The 14430-nt window shown below is 42.4% G+C and overlaps 2 pseudogenes; one reads left to right on the forward strand and one right to left on the reverse strand.

The window, feature by feature from the left end:
• Positions 1-298: 298 nt before the first annotated feature.
• Positions 299-13931, reverse strand: LOC141510104 (uncharacterized; annotated as a pseudogene).
• On the forward strand, positions 7286-7998 carry LOC141510105 (V-type proton ATPase subunit D pseudogene; annotated as a pseudogene).
• Positions 13932-14430: the final 499 nt, after the last annotated feature.

Below are 14430 nucleotides of genomic sequence, written 5' to 3' on the forward strand. Positions count from 1 at the left end.
TCCGTTGCAGTAACCCTTTCCTGCCTCCAGCCTCCCCCAGGATGTCTCTAGAACTTTCCCTGCTCCCGCTGAGGGCATCAGCTGGGCAGTGCCGGGTCTCCTGGGGCATCGGGCCGCGCCCTCTGACCGGTTCAGACCCGAGGCCTTTCCCGGAGCCCCGGCTCTGGCACGCGTCCCCCGGCCCAGCGGTGCAGCCCAGGGAGAGACAGACCCCCCACGAGCGCCCGGCGCCTGAAGCCCCCCGCGCTGGATGCCCACGGGAGCCGGTGCCTGCTCTCTGGGCCTCCTGGCATGCGAACACCTTTGTCTTGTGTGCGTTTCCTAGCGGCTGCAGCACTGAATGATGCGGCTTTTAGATTTACAAGGATAGGTGGTTCCTGTCCGTGCAGATCCGAACAGCTACACATGCACACGCATGCACATGCATGCACACGCACGCCTAGATGCAGAGACCACCAGAGAATCCACCCTGGAGAGAAATCTTACAGTCAAGTATCTGCAACGTCTCAGTCTGGTGCCGATCCTGAGGCCATAGGGGTTGACGTGGGAGCTCCTCTGGGGAACGGAGAGAAATCGAAGGGCTGTATGACCATCCATCAGGAATCGCCGAGCCCTGGCACTTCCAACCCCTGGGACCGTGGGGAAACAATTTAATGAGAAACGGAAGGGACAGGTGGCACTTAGAAGTGGTCCGAGTCTGAGGCCTACACTGCACGGACTGGAGTATCAATCATGACACTTTCGGTTCCCAACAGAAACAACAAGTATGGTGGAAATGAACAAGCTGGTTGTTCCAGAGGAAAATGTTGAAGGATTTACATTTTTAAATTTTTCTAGGAAAATTTTATGTCAAATTACGACAATAATTTTTCTGTCCTCGATTTAATTTAATAATTTATTAGCTCAAACCTTTTCAACCTTTCTTTTCAAATCCCATAAGGTTCATCGAGCACAAAATGGAAAACATACAATAGGAGCAATAGTGAAGCATGTAGTCCTGTTTCTGACAGAACATGTTTAGGTCAAGGGAATACATGATTTTTTTCCTACTGTGTTTATTGGAAGGATTTCTTTTTCTAATGAGGGAGCAGAAGCATTCAAAGGTAAAATTTCAAAAATAAGCTGATAATGTTATCCTAAAAAAGGAATGGGCTTAGAACAGAACATAATTTTCGTTATGTGAATAAAACACAAAAAACAAGGTTGATATCATAATGTGCCCTTAGACATAAATAAAGGATAAAAGGGATCAGCAGGGAAAGTATGCATATGGATGTGATCAGTAATGAAATGATGAATATTTCATGAAAGTACATCTAGGTATCTAAATCTATGCACAGATCTGAAGAGTTCTGAATAAAAAAAGGGGAATACAATATAGAAAATTACTAGATAAAAACAGAACTATTTCTTAGATTGGCATATGAAATTTAGAAGAAACAGATGTGATAATGGATCATAGTTAAACCGTAAAGGAAAAAAACAAGCATCATGATTGAGCTAGAAGTCTGATAACTATCATTCTGAGCTTCAGGAGCTGAGGCTGTAATGAGTATTCTGGTTTGCACTGTGAAGCAGGTTTTTGATGAGAATTCAGTTGAATAGGAAAATCTGTAACTTAAATCAACCTAGACATAGGTGAAATAATGGTATTTTCAAAGGATTGATCCTACCCATTTAATTTTGTAAACTTTTCTGTTTCCCTAGTGAGTGGGATAAAGTCCAAAATTTCTTCAGTAGAATATTATAGATTGGAGAATACCTAACTATGTGTCCCTCCTCCTTTCACAAATCAACTTTCTGGGATATTGCTGAAGAGTCAAGTGACCCCACCTTATCTGTTGAAGTCCTAGGGCTGAAGAAATAATCTGGTTTTGGTCTGAATTTTAGGTTCTTTTCCCTAGATTAGTTTGCCAGTCTAGATTGTAAAACCACATTCCTCATTAAAGAGGGTGGGTCAGTGGAGGGGGGCGGGATAGGTGGGTTAGGATGAATGTGATTCTTGGGCCTTTTAACTCAGTCTCTGTAATTGTTTTGTGGCCCATTCCTCAAGAAATGAATAAAGCTTTCTCTTCATACCTTGAGAGATCTCTGAAATTTATTTAAGTGGCATTTGTCCCACACACTAGGCATATAGACTATAAATCAGGTATCTCTCATTCAGTGGAAGAAAGATTTTTATATTTTATGATTTTGTGCTGTTTCCCCATCTATAATTGGTTGTTTCCTTCAGATGAAGACACCAGACATGAAATGAGGAGACTGCTTCAGAACTAGGCTTCTGGATGAAAGAATTATATCACCAAAAATTCATGACCATGGACTCTCTTTGTACAAAGATGACATTCAAATTGCTTCTCTCTCATTTTGATTTTCTGATGACTGACAAGATGAGACTTGCAGCCGAAAGCATTTGCACCCTGATTACATTCATAAGATTTTTCTCCTGTGTGAGTTCTCTGATGTTTATTAAGCTTCACTCTCAATCCAAATCTTTCCACATTGATTACATTCATAAGCTTTCACTTCAGTGTGGAATCTCTCTCTAATGGTTAATAAGTTTGGATTTCTCTCTGAAAGTCTTATGACACTAATTACATTCATAAGACTTCTCACCTCTGTGTATTCTCTGATGTCTAGCTAGATTGGATCTCTCACTGAAAATCTTACCACATTGATTACATTCATAAGGTTTCTCCCCAGTGTGTATTTTCTTATGCTGAAGAAGATGGTAACTGTCTGAAAGTCTTTCCACACTGATTACATTCATAAGGTTTTTCCCTGGTATGCAATCTCTGATGTCTAACTAGATTGGAGCTCCACCTGAAAGTCTTATCACATTGATTACATTCATAAGGTTTCTCCACAGTGTGGATTCTCTGATGATTAATAAGATTGAATCTCTCTGTGAGTCTTATCACACTGAGTATATTCATAAGGCCTCTCTCCAGTGTGCATTCTCTGATGTGCAATAAGCATGTATCTCTCTCTAAAAGTCTTATCACATTGATTACACTCATAAGGTTTTTCCCCAGTGTGGATTCTCTTATGTGTAGTTAGAGAAGAGCTCCATCTGAAAGTCTTACCACACTGATTACATCCATAAGGTTTATCTCCAGTGTGGACTCTCTTATGTTTGCTAAGATTGTAGCTCCTTCTGAAAGTCTTTTCACATTGACTACATTCATAACGTTTCTCTCCAGTCTGGTTTCTCTGATGGATAAGGAGAGATGACTTTTCACTGCACAATTTATCATATTCAACATACACATGGAGCTTCTCTCTAGCAAGAATTCCCTGGTGGGAGGTAAGTGATGACTGTCTCTTAAAGGCATTTTCAGATTGCATACATATAGGTAGCTTTTTTCCAGTATGAAGTTTCTGATCATACATGAAGGATGACTGTTGCTTAAAAGCTTTACCACATTCATTAGAACTATGTTTCTTGGCATTTTCAATTTTCTGAAGGTCGTTGAGCTCTGACTTGCAGCTCAAACCCATCTTGCCTTCATTACAGACATTAGGCATTTTTCCAATATGACTCTTCTGAGGTCCAATGATTTCTGAATTCAAGCTGAAGGCCATCACACACTGATAAGTTTGCACTTTGGGACATTTGTCACAAGACTGAGCAGCCTCTAACGCTTCAGTTAAGCATTCACTATATTTCTTGTCTTGAGAAGAGTCATTTCCTGATAACATTTTCTTACAGTGAATTAGGACTGAATGTTGCCTGACACTCATCCTTTCTGTAGCAAAATCACAGTGACTCTTCTGCTTTTTCTCTGTCTTCATATCAGAATCACAGATTTCCCTCAGATGGAGGTCACAGTGAGCATCTTTCACCCATCTTTGCCTTTGTGATGCTTCCTCAGACATGGTCAGTTTGGAAGTAGTCTGCCTCATTTCATTCATGGTCTTTCCATCTGAAGGAAACAAAAAATACTGGTCAGAAAACAGGCACAAAAACAGAATATGCATTCACATGTCCAGGTGGATTTCATTTACAAGAAGTTTCACATACAACTAGACTCTAAAACAGACCTGCAACACAGACAAAACCAACATTCTCATTCCTCTCTCAAATTGGGCTGAATCTGAATGACAGGTTCCTGACCAACCTCTCTCACAAGAGGTAAAACTCAGCGGCTGGTCAACTTCTGTCCATAGTAATCAATAACATTTCTCCATTACCCTATTTTTTTAAATAGGAAAATTCTTTGGTTATTGCATTTCCTTTCAATTTGGAAGCATGTGTATACTGCCCATTGTGGAAGCAACAGTTGAAACAAGTGACCAGTGGAAGTGGTCCATTTTGCAGCTCTGTAATATCATTTAAGAGATATTGTGGTACTAGGAGGAGTTAAAGAAGAGTAAGAAAAATGAACTCTCAAAAGTATCTTGACTAGTTTACAATCCAAGTTTGCTCGGATGCTTTTGACCTTTACTTTGTCACATTCTGTACTTAACCTTGTTACCAATGATTGTTACCATTTGATTCTAAAAGTGAACTATCATCTGACTCAGGATTAGGAGGCTGCCATTGTGAAGTCCTAGAAGCACGAATATATCTCTGATGCCCAGTCTCCTAATGAATACTTTCCTGCTTTAGGATTATAAACACCTCTATGTCTCTGTCCATCAGGGCTATGTTAGCACAGTTTGGGTAATTCATAGAAGTTATCATAATGGTTCTCTGCATAGTTTGTAGCTGCCAGAGTTTTGATATTTAAATGCCTTTAAGTAGAGAAGTCTCTGACACTCTGATAATGCAAAGAGCACCTAAGTTTTCAATGGTACAATTTAATGTTTTCTTGCAAATGTGTCTAGTATTCATCCCACTCCTACAAGCCGGTAAAACTGATGGGATCTAAACCTTGGGCAGCAATGCTTCAGGTCCAGGAGGTGTCCAACTACTTTGTGAGATACTGTAGGGAAGCAAGAAATGTGACAGTGGGCCTATATACCCCTAATCCTCTCCCACAGTGTCCTAGAGGCTGCTTCTCTCCACAAAAATTTTGGCAACATAATCTCAGCTGGCACATCCTTTGACTTCTTGCTAACTGACTCCCCATGCCACTCACCACAGCAGCCTTTCCAAATCTTTTCATTCCTTCCCAGCATTTCCATATGACTTAGCCCCTTCCCCCATGCCCTTGGCATAGAATTGGACATATTTCATTATAACAATTGTACATTTACCAGGAGCTTTTTTTCAACCTCTCCATCTCACTTAATTTAGGTGCCTTTCTGCATTCCTTTTTTACAGGAGAAGATTCTCCTGATTTATCCTTTATATTTTTTTACATAATTCTTTCAAGTTATCTTTCCCTCTCAGTATAGGAGTTGTCTTTTCTTTCTCTGAATCACCAGAATTGAGCACTTAGCCTGAAGCAAAGTTGGCATGTTTGATTCTTGTCCTTTGCTATCAAAGAACAACAAAATGACATCACTATGGTAGAGATAATTTACAGTGTGTCCAAGTATGGTAGATTGGACCAATATGAGCTCAGAATGTTTTACATAAGTCAGCACACGTAGATTGTGTGAATCACTGAGAAGCATTCTCTAAACTCCCATATCCCACTCATTCTATGACCTCTTCCATTCTGCTGTACTCATAGGGTACATCACCTTCTCCAATAAGACTATGCTATATTGGATGGTCCTGTGCTAGGGTCTCCCATGCTGCACAATCAATTCTAATAATTATTTTTAGGTTTTTGCAAGGCAATGGGGGTAAAGTGGCTTGCCCAAGTCCACACAGCTAGGTAATTATTAAGTGTCTGAGACCAGATTTGAACCCAGGTACTCCTGACTCCAGGGCCGGTGCTCTATTCACTGTGCCATATAGCCACCCCCCAATTCTAATACTCTTAATTGATACCCTGAGTGTCCTTGCATTGATGTTTCTATCCCCGGGGTGAGCACTTGCCCTGTGTGAGTTTTCCATAAAATAGTCTTTTTGGCAACTTTATGTTTGTCTTTAAAACAATACTGCCAGCCCTTCATAGTTTTGCTCTCTGTAATAATGTTGGAATGCTTGAGAAATGGCCTCAGTGTCTAGTATCTACTCCTGCCAGCTAATCTTGACAATTATCCTAAGATAATTTATATGGAAGCAATTTATTTTTCTAGTATGACCCTTGCAGACTGTCCAGGTTTGACAGGCTTACATCAATAAGTCAATATAATAGCTCTGTAGAGCTTCAGTTTTCTAGTCAGTCCAGTACCTGTGGTTTTCTACACTTTCTTTAGGAGCCTCACATTCTAGCACTGTGAGTGTCAACTTCATTGTCAATGTGTACCTCCCTGGAAAGGACACCATCAAGGGAAGGCAACTCATCCAAAGTACTCAAAACTTCTCCATTTGTTGTAATCAGTGGTTCCATATATCATTCATGTTTTACAGGGTATTGGAGAACCTGGGTTTTCATTGTGTTAATAGTGACTTCTCATAATGAAAACCAGCAGCAGAGAATTGATCCATACTTTGTTGCATCTCAGCTTCAGAGGCTGCATTGAGAGGACCATCATCTGCAAACAGAAGACCATGCACCAACACTCCCTCCAATTTGATCTTGGCTTGTAGCCTTTTCAAATTGAAGAATTTACTATGAATGTGATAGCTGACCTTGATCCTCTCTCCATCACTTCATCTAGACAAGCTGAGTCCTTTCTGGAAACCAGTAGGAGACCTCCATGACCCTAAGTTCCAAACAGTGGATCGGATAGGATCATAGCCTTATCCCTGAAGGGAAGTCACTGGTAATGTGTTCCAGTCCCTTCACTTCACAGATGGTGCAACTGAGGTTCAGAAGTTTAATGACTTGCCCAGGATTTCACTGCTCAAAATGTCTGAACAAGATTAGCAATCAGGGTTTATTTTTTCCCCTTTATTTACCCATAGAGTCTTAGTCTTCCCCAGAGAGAAGGGCACTGGGGAACTGAGTGATGGTGCTTACTCTTAGGAAAGTGGGAAGCTCACATTTTCTTGCTCCCGTTTATTTTCCACCCAGTAAATCACTCAGAATGGAAGTCAAAACCTGACTCCCTTTCCTGAATCAATGAACTATCTTCAAAATCTTCCTGACACAGGTGGAACCAGAAAAAGGTTACCTGGAGTGACTTCTGCTTAGCTTGTGGTGAAGGTGATCAGGTGACCTTTCCCAGCTGACTGTATGAAGAGGCGGCGGTGCAGGCTGGCGGCAGTGACCGAGGGCTTGGAAGCCAAAAGCGATAGGCCCAGGGATTGACTGGCTGCCACCGGACAACAACCTGTAGGATGTCTGGAAAAGACCACATCGACATCTTCCCCTTGCGAAAGGTACAGACCATTATGAAGGCTTGATTAAAAGGAGCACAGACAGACCGAAACCTCAAGAAAAAATCTGATGCCTTGACTCTTCAATTTCGGCAGATCCTAAAGAAGATCACTGAGACCAAAATGCTAATGGGTGAAATGATGCAAGAACCTGCTTTCTCACGTGTTGAGGTCAAATTCACAGCTGGCGACTTTAGTACCACTGTTATTTATAACGTGAACAAAGCCCAAGTAAAGAGCAGAGCAAAGAAAGATAATGTAGCAGGTGTCACCTTCCCAGTGTTTGAACATTATCAAGAAGGAACTGACAGTTATGAATTGACTGGTTTGGCCAGAGGTGGGGAACAACTGGTCAAACTGAAGTGGAACTGCTGGTGGAACTAACATCACTGCAGACTTCATTTGTTAAACTGGATAAGGCCATTAAAATAACAAACAGAAGAGTGAATGCCACTGAGCATGTGATCATTCCCTGGATTGAATGTAAGATTACTTACATCATCACAGAACTGGATGAAAGAGAATGTGAAGTGTTTTATAGGTTAAAAAAAGTACAGGAGAAGAAGAAGATTCTTAAAGAGAAAGAACTGGAGTTTCAGAAAGCAGCTGGAGAACTGTTGTAGCCTGCTAATCTACTGGCTGAGGAGAGAGATGAAGATCTTCTATTTGAATAGCCCTTCCTGTTCTATAGTCTTCTTTGAGACCTTGGTCTTATGATTTCATATAATACATGGTATCCAGGTTCTAAATGTAATGGGTTATTTGTTATAGCCCAAGAATTCCATTAGTTGATAATAAGTTATTGGGTTTATTTGGAGAGATCATGATTATATCAGTAGGACAACCACCACTTAATGGTAATTGACCAGCCCAGGAACCTGTAGAAGCATGACCCATTGTTATTCCTCCCCTTGTTGGTCTATGTATGTAAGCAGAGTTGTGGTGTTTTATGCTCTCAGTGTATTTGGAAAACATCCTTTTGAAAATGATAGTGATTCATGCCTGACTCCTACTTACACAACCCTCGGTTTTGATCTACTTTCAATGTCTGCTTTTAGTGGTGCTTCAATCTACTATTGTGAATAGCATCACATCTTTTTTTCTTGCATGGTTGGTCTCAGTCCTTTGGAAGAAGACTTTCCCCTCCTTTATGGACAAAATTCTGCCAATTTCTGTGTATTATAAGCAGAGTAAAAGAATTTAAAAATAAAAAAGATTAGCAATCAGATCTTCCTACCCCCAGGTCTACCATTCCCTTCTCTGCCTCTTCTGATAATATCCCTCAAGAACTTGCTTCCATTTAACACACCTGGACAAGAGGTTCTGGGATCTTCTCGCTGCAGTAGGCAAGGTTCTTCATCTTTCTCCAAACGGGAGATCAAATCTTCTCTTGGAAGCGGAACAACTCGGAGTGGGAAATAAAAGACAAGAGGAGAGAGAGACATGTGCAATGGGGTTCTCTTCAAGGAAAGGGGGAATGGAGGAAGGGGCACCAGATGGTTTCTAGGATACCTCCTGGATCATTTTCAAGGGATTTGTTTTTGGATGGGAAAGAAATCATTTGAAAACAGAAGAATCAGTTTCTATACTTTTTTCATTGAAGGATTGACTGATTTCATTGATTCTATTATCTAGAAATTAAGAAGCAACTGCTCATAGAGGATAGAAAGTGTTGGACCTGGATATAGGAATCCCCGATTTCAAATCCAGTCTCAATTACTATCTAAGGATCTGAGGCAAGTTACACAAATTGTTTTTCCTTATTTTCCTCCAATCTAAAATGGGGATGATAATATCAGCTGACATTCCTGTTTTGAGGATCAATTAGAAAATGCTTGCAATGAAAGCACTTGGACCATTGCCAGCCACACTTAGATCAATATAAATGCTTGCCTCCTTCATTTCTTTTGCTATCATTTGTTCTAGAATTGGGGGGGGGGGGGAGTATGAAAGAAGACCAATGACATACTAGCTCGAAGAGCCTTCTGAGAATAAGAATAGGAGTAAGGACTTTTAGACTTCTTTTAACCTCCAAAGACCAGACTAATTTGCGAAGGAAGGCTTTTTTGAGCACTGCCCATCTCAAAGGAAAGACTGCCTGCGCGGTTTTCAGAGATTTAGCAGAGAAACTTCATGTTCAGAGAGATGGTAGATTATATACAACTTCTAAGATTAGTTCCAAGTCTGAGATTCTCCAACACTGCTGAGATCTTTGACCTCAGGATCCCTAGAATCAGCAAGAGACAATCACAGGGCCAGAAAGTCCATGTATCCTGTTCCACAGGGCAAAGACCCTTTACAGGAAAGTCAGGCAGCAGGAGAACTACCACTTTGGTCTTTCTAAGAATTGATAAATGCTCCACATCCTGTACATGAGGGAGGTAATGAAGGCAGTTCCTTTGATGGTAGATTCAAGTTCCCTGGGAATTGCCCTTAACTAGGGAGTGCAGGTTCTGGGCAGTCTCCATCATGACCTCCTTGTACAGCTCTTTCTGAGAATAGTCCATGAGGCCCCACTCATCCGGAGTGAAATCCACAACCACATCCTTGAAAGTCACCAGCTCCTATCCATGTATAAAATCAAGATTTAGAGATGAAAGAGACTTCAGAATTCATCTAATTCAATGTTCATCAATTTACAGGAGGAAAACTGAAAGACAAAGAAAGGATTTCCCCAAATTTCACAACCTCACGAGGCTCAGAGTCAACACTTAGAATCAGTCAGGAGGATCTCAATCAAATACTTGGAGAGTTTTTTATATTTGCACTTAGAATAAAGTTGAGAAATGTGTTACTATGAATACATTTCCGAAGGAATCCAAGAAGTTATGTCTCCTACCAGAGATGTAAGAGGATCACTGTTGGGGGCGGGGGGAAGAGGCTTGGTGGTCGCTTAGCGGGGGAAACATAATCCCCTTATAAAGGAATGTTACAGAACTCGGCCCCTCATTGTTTAAGAGTTCATGGGAGGGAGGACAGGAGGGATAAAAGTGTCTGCTGAGAGGTGGGGAGGGGGCGGGAATGTGATCACAGAAGAATAAAGACTCATTATCCACCTCAGGTGCTCTGTCTGGTTCTTCCCCCATCAAAGAGTGGGGGCCGGAGGTACCCCGAAGACTCATCACGTGTTGGACTGGTGAGTAAGAGGACGGACTAGCATAAAGAAGCCGGCGTTGTAAATAAAAACCCGGCAATCACTATAGGAGCAAAGGTGAGTAAACAAAACTTCTTTATTACAGTAAACAAAAGTAAGATAGTATAAAGCAAAGCTCATGACGATTTGGTGAGTTGTCAGAGGAACTGTGTTTAGGATAGAGGAGTGTGAATGTTTCTTGTGATTATTAGAGTGAAGAGGAATCATAAGAGATATTAATCACAATCTGAACCGACCTCCATGGTAGGAGACTATTTCCAGTCATAGAAAAGAGCTCTCTATTTTTCATATTGAAGGCTTGAAATGGCCTTGGGTTTCAAGTATCATAAAGAAAACATCTCAAGCCTTGTTTTATGATTGATTTCATTTGTGAAAATCATTTATGTCAAATCATTACTAGAATTTTTTACAACTATTCCTGGTCAAAGGTTGATTCATTGCTACTGGGAGGAATGGAATGTGTCTTCTTTGATGTTTGTCCTTCATTCCCAAAGAAAATCAGGACATCAGAGAGGTGATGCCATGACATGAATTGAATTTTAGTGAGGGGAGGGCTGTGCTGAGTTGCCAGCATCACTTTCTCTTCTAGAGTCAATTGAGTCCAGTGGCCAGATATGAATCAGGATCACAGAAGATAGCCCTGCATTGGAGACATTGAGTATTAAGTGACTGACCTAAGGTCACAGAGCAAATAAGTAGCAAGGGTCTGAGGTTGGATGGGAACTCCTGTCCTCCTGACTTCATAGTCAGTGCTCTTATTGTATCCTTTTTTTTTTTTAGGGTTTTGCAAGGCAAATGGGGTTAAGTGGCTTACCCAAGGCCACACAGCTAGGTAATTAAGTGTCTCAGACCGGATTTGAGCTCAGCTACTCCTGACTCCAGGGCCAGTGCTCTATCCACTGTGCAACCTAGCTGCCCCTATTTTATCCTTTTTAATTTGAAGGTTACTTGCCCTGCATTCTGGGTACTTAAACTCAAAAGACATGTTCTCTCCCTCTGGCAAAATACCATTGGAAAAGAATGGTTCTCCTTTGATATCAATTAATGGAGTGGTTTCCAGGTAAACTGAAGGTTCTGTCTACTGATGGTATGTATATTCTGTTCCCCCATCCTTCTTGCTACTCAAGTTTTCTGATAGCTTCCTTCAGTTTGGGGTGATCAGTACCAGAATGACCTCTACCTCCATGTAATGATAAATGCCAGAGAACAAAACTAGATGTCTAATCTGTACTTTCTCTTGCTTTATTTAAAGAAAATATATTTAAAATTCAAAATAAATTGATTTTTACAATTTTGTTTATGTTAACATTACTTGTGCTATAGATTGGATCTAGACACATCATTTGAAAGAAAACGCTTTTCTTCCTGGCAACACCGCAGCCAGGAGATATCCAGTCTGACATAGTGGTCTTTCCTGAAGGTGAGGTTACTGTTTTTTAACTTGTCAAACAAACTGCTCTGGTTTGACCTGTTGTTTTCTTAGAAGTTGAAGTTTCTCTGGGAGGTTTCCTTTGCTTTGGGGGATTCTCACAGGTTGGTGAGAATCGTTTTAAGTGGCCTGGTGAATACTGAGGTCTTGATTCTAGATCTGAATGTGATCCTTTGGCAAGTCTCTGGCAAAAGGATTTGATTGGCAACTCTGTCATATTTCCAGGGTCTGTATTATATTATGTGTTCTGTTTAATGGCTTATTGGGGCTTCTGGTGTTTGGTTTTGTAAATATTTCTTAATGTATATTTGTCATGGGACAGTCTAAATCTATGATTAGAGATCCAGTAGAAAGGACTCCTGCTTTATATATCAGTACTCATTATAACTAATCAACATGCATTTTGTCCAATTTGTTGAAAACTAAGAAGTGATGATACTGAATTATGTTGGTACAGATGGGGATCCTTCAAAAGAGCTAAACTGAACTATCTACCCTCTCTAGACCAAGGAAATTTCTGCTTCTTTCTCCTTCTGCTGAAAGTCCCCAAGCACCACTCTCATTCTTTTTCTTCTCTTCCTGCTCTAATCTCTACTATTCTTACCTTTATACTTATGCCAGTAGCATTTTTTCCCTTTGCTTCTAAATAACTTCTCCCTCCATTATCTCTTCTCTTTGTTCTCCAATTTCTTTATTATTATTATTATTATTATTAACTTATTATTTTTAGGTTTTTGCAAGGCAAATGGGGTTAAGTGGCTTGCCCAAGGCCACACGGCAAGGTAATTATTAAGTGTCTGAGATAGGATTTGAACCCAGGTACTCCTGACTTCAAGGCAGGTGCTTTATCCACTAAGCCACCTAGCTGCCCCTGTTCTCCAATTTCTTAATCCCTCCATTACTTACTCTCTTTGTCCCTCAATTTTTCCTCCTTCCTCTCCACCTTCATCTTCTCCTCCTCTCTACTTTTGTTTCCATCCCCACTCCTCCTTATATTCCTGCTTATTCATCTATTCAATCTCACGCTAATATCTCTTATCCTAATTCCTCATCTATATAATAAATATTATACATTTTTATCACTAATCCTCATCAAAGATCTATTTTTTTTTCTTAGGGAGGAATGGAATGCGTCCTCTTCAGCCTTTGAAAGAAGGCTTGTCCTGGTCTCCTTAATGAAGAAAATAGTTGCATCCTTGATAATTTGAAAGGAAGATCTAGTCTTGCCCTCCTAATCCAGAAAAGAATTCTGTTCTACTTCAGACTTGGAAAAACAACTCCTCACTCTACCCTCCTACTACTAAAACTTTTATTTTTTTGGTTTTTGCAAAGCAGTGGGTTGAAGTGGCTTGCCCAAAGTCAAACAGGCAATTAAGTGTCTGAGACCTGATTTGAACTCAGGTCCTTCTGATTCTGTGGCAGGTGCTCTATGCACTGCACCACCTAGATGCCCCCATGGTATTTAAAGTCCAAAAAAATATTACTTCCTTCCGGCAAAACAGCAATATTGAAGGATGGCTCTCCTTGATTTGGATGAATGGAAGTCTCCTGCCAAGTTTCCCATTTTCTCTGCTCTTGTTATGTATATTCTATTGCCATCCCCTTGTTTTGGCATAAATTCTCTGACCTCCCTCACTTGGGGTAGTCATTAGGAGAATGGCTCCACCCAGAGAATAAACTTTCATATCTAAGGTAGCTTTTACTGTTGGTATTTTAATCTTATGTTATAAGGTCCTTACCGTTCTGCAGGTTCTCACCCCAGACTCCCGAGGCTTCGGCTGCGGGACTCGGTGGAAATGAGGCAGAACTTAGACCAAGGAGGGGCAGGAGCCCGCCGGGCCGGGCACGGGGCATCGGCGCTTCGGCTGCCAAGGTGCCAGTGCGGAGGAGAGCGGTGCTGCTGCTCCTCTCACTGCGGGGGCACTGCCAGCATCGCGGGCACTCCCGGGGCCAGCCTGGGCCAGAAGGCACTCACCTGGGCTAGAGGGCACTCCAGGGGCCAGAGGGCACTCACCCGGGCCGGAGGGCACTCACCTGGGCTGGGGGTCTGCGGCTCCGCGGGGCCATTCCCTCGGGGGAGGAGGGTCCCGGAGGAGGGGTTCTCTCGGGTCTCCCTTCCGGGGCGGGAGGCGGCGGGGAGCCGGAGGGAGAAGGTTCTGGAAGGCAGAGGGGAGGGGGAGGGGCCCTGGGGGGCGGCTCAGCCGGGCCCCCGGGGGGAGACCTGACTCGGGGGAGCAGATGGGGGCCCCCCGGAGGCGGCTGGGGGAGGCGGGGGCTCTGGGGGCGTCTGGGCCCCCGCGGGGAGAGGGCCGGGGGGCGGGGGCGCTCCCTAGGGGGGAGCCAGACAAATGAGGCCCATGGGTGGGCGGGGGAAGGGCCCCGGGGCGTTCGGGGTGTGGAAGGGGGCTGGGGGGGTGGGGGAGTCAGCAGGAGGCCAGAAGAGAAGAATGCGGGTCCAAGGGAAGTTGTGGCTTCTGAGGGGACTTCCGGGTTCAGCCCTACCCGGGGCTGCAAGCACAGGCC

Source organism: Macrotis lagotis, chromosome 1 (assembly GCF_037893015.1).
Source record: "Macrotis lagotis isolate mMagLag1 chromosome 1, bilby.v1.9.chrom.fasta, whole genome shotgun sequence".
NCBI lineage: Eukaryota > Metazoa > Chordata > Mammalia > Peramelemorphia > Peramelidae > Macrotis > Macrotis lagotis.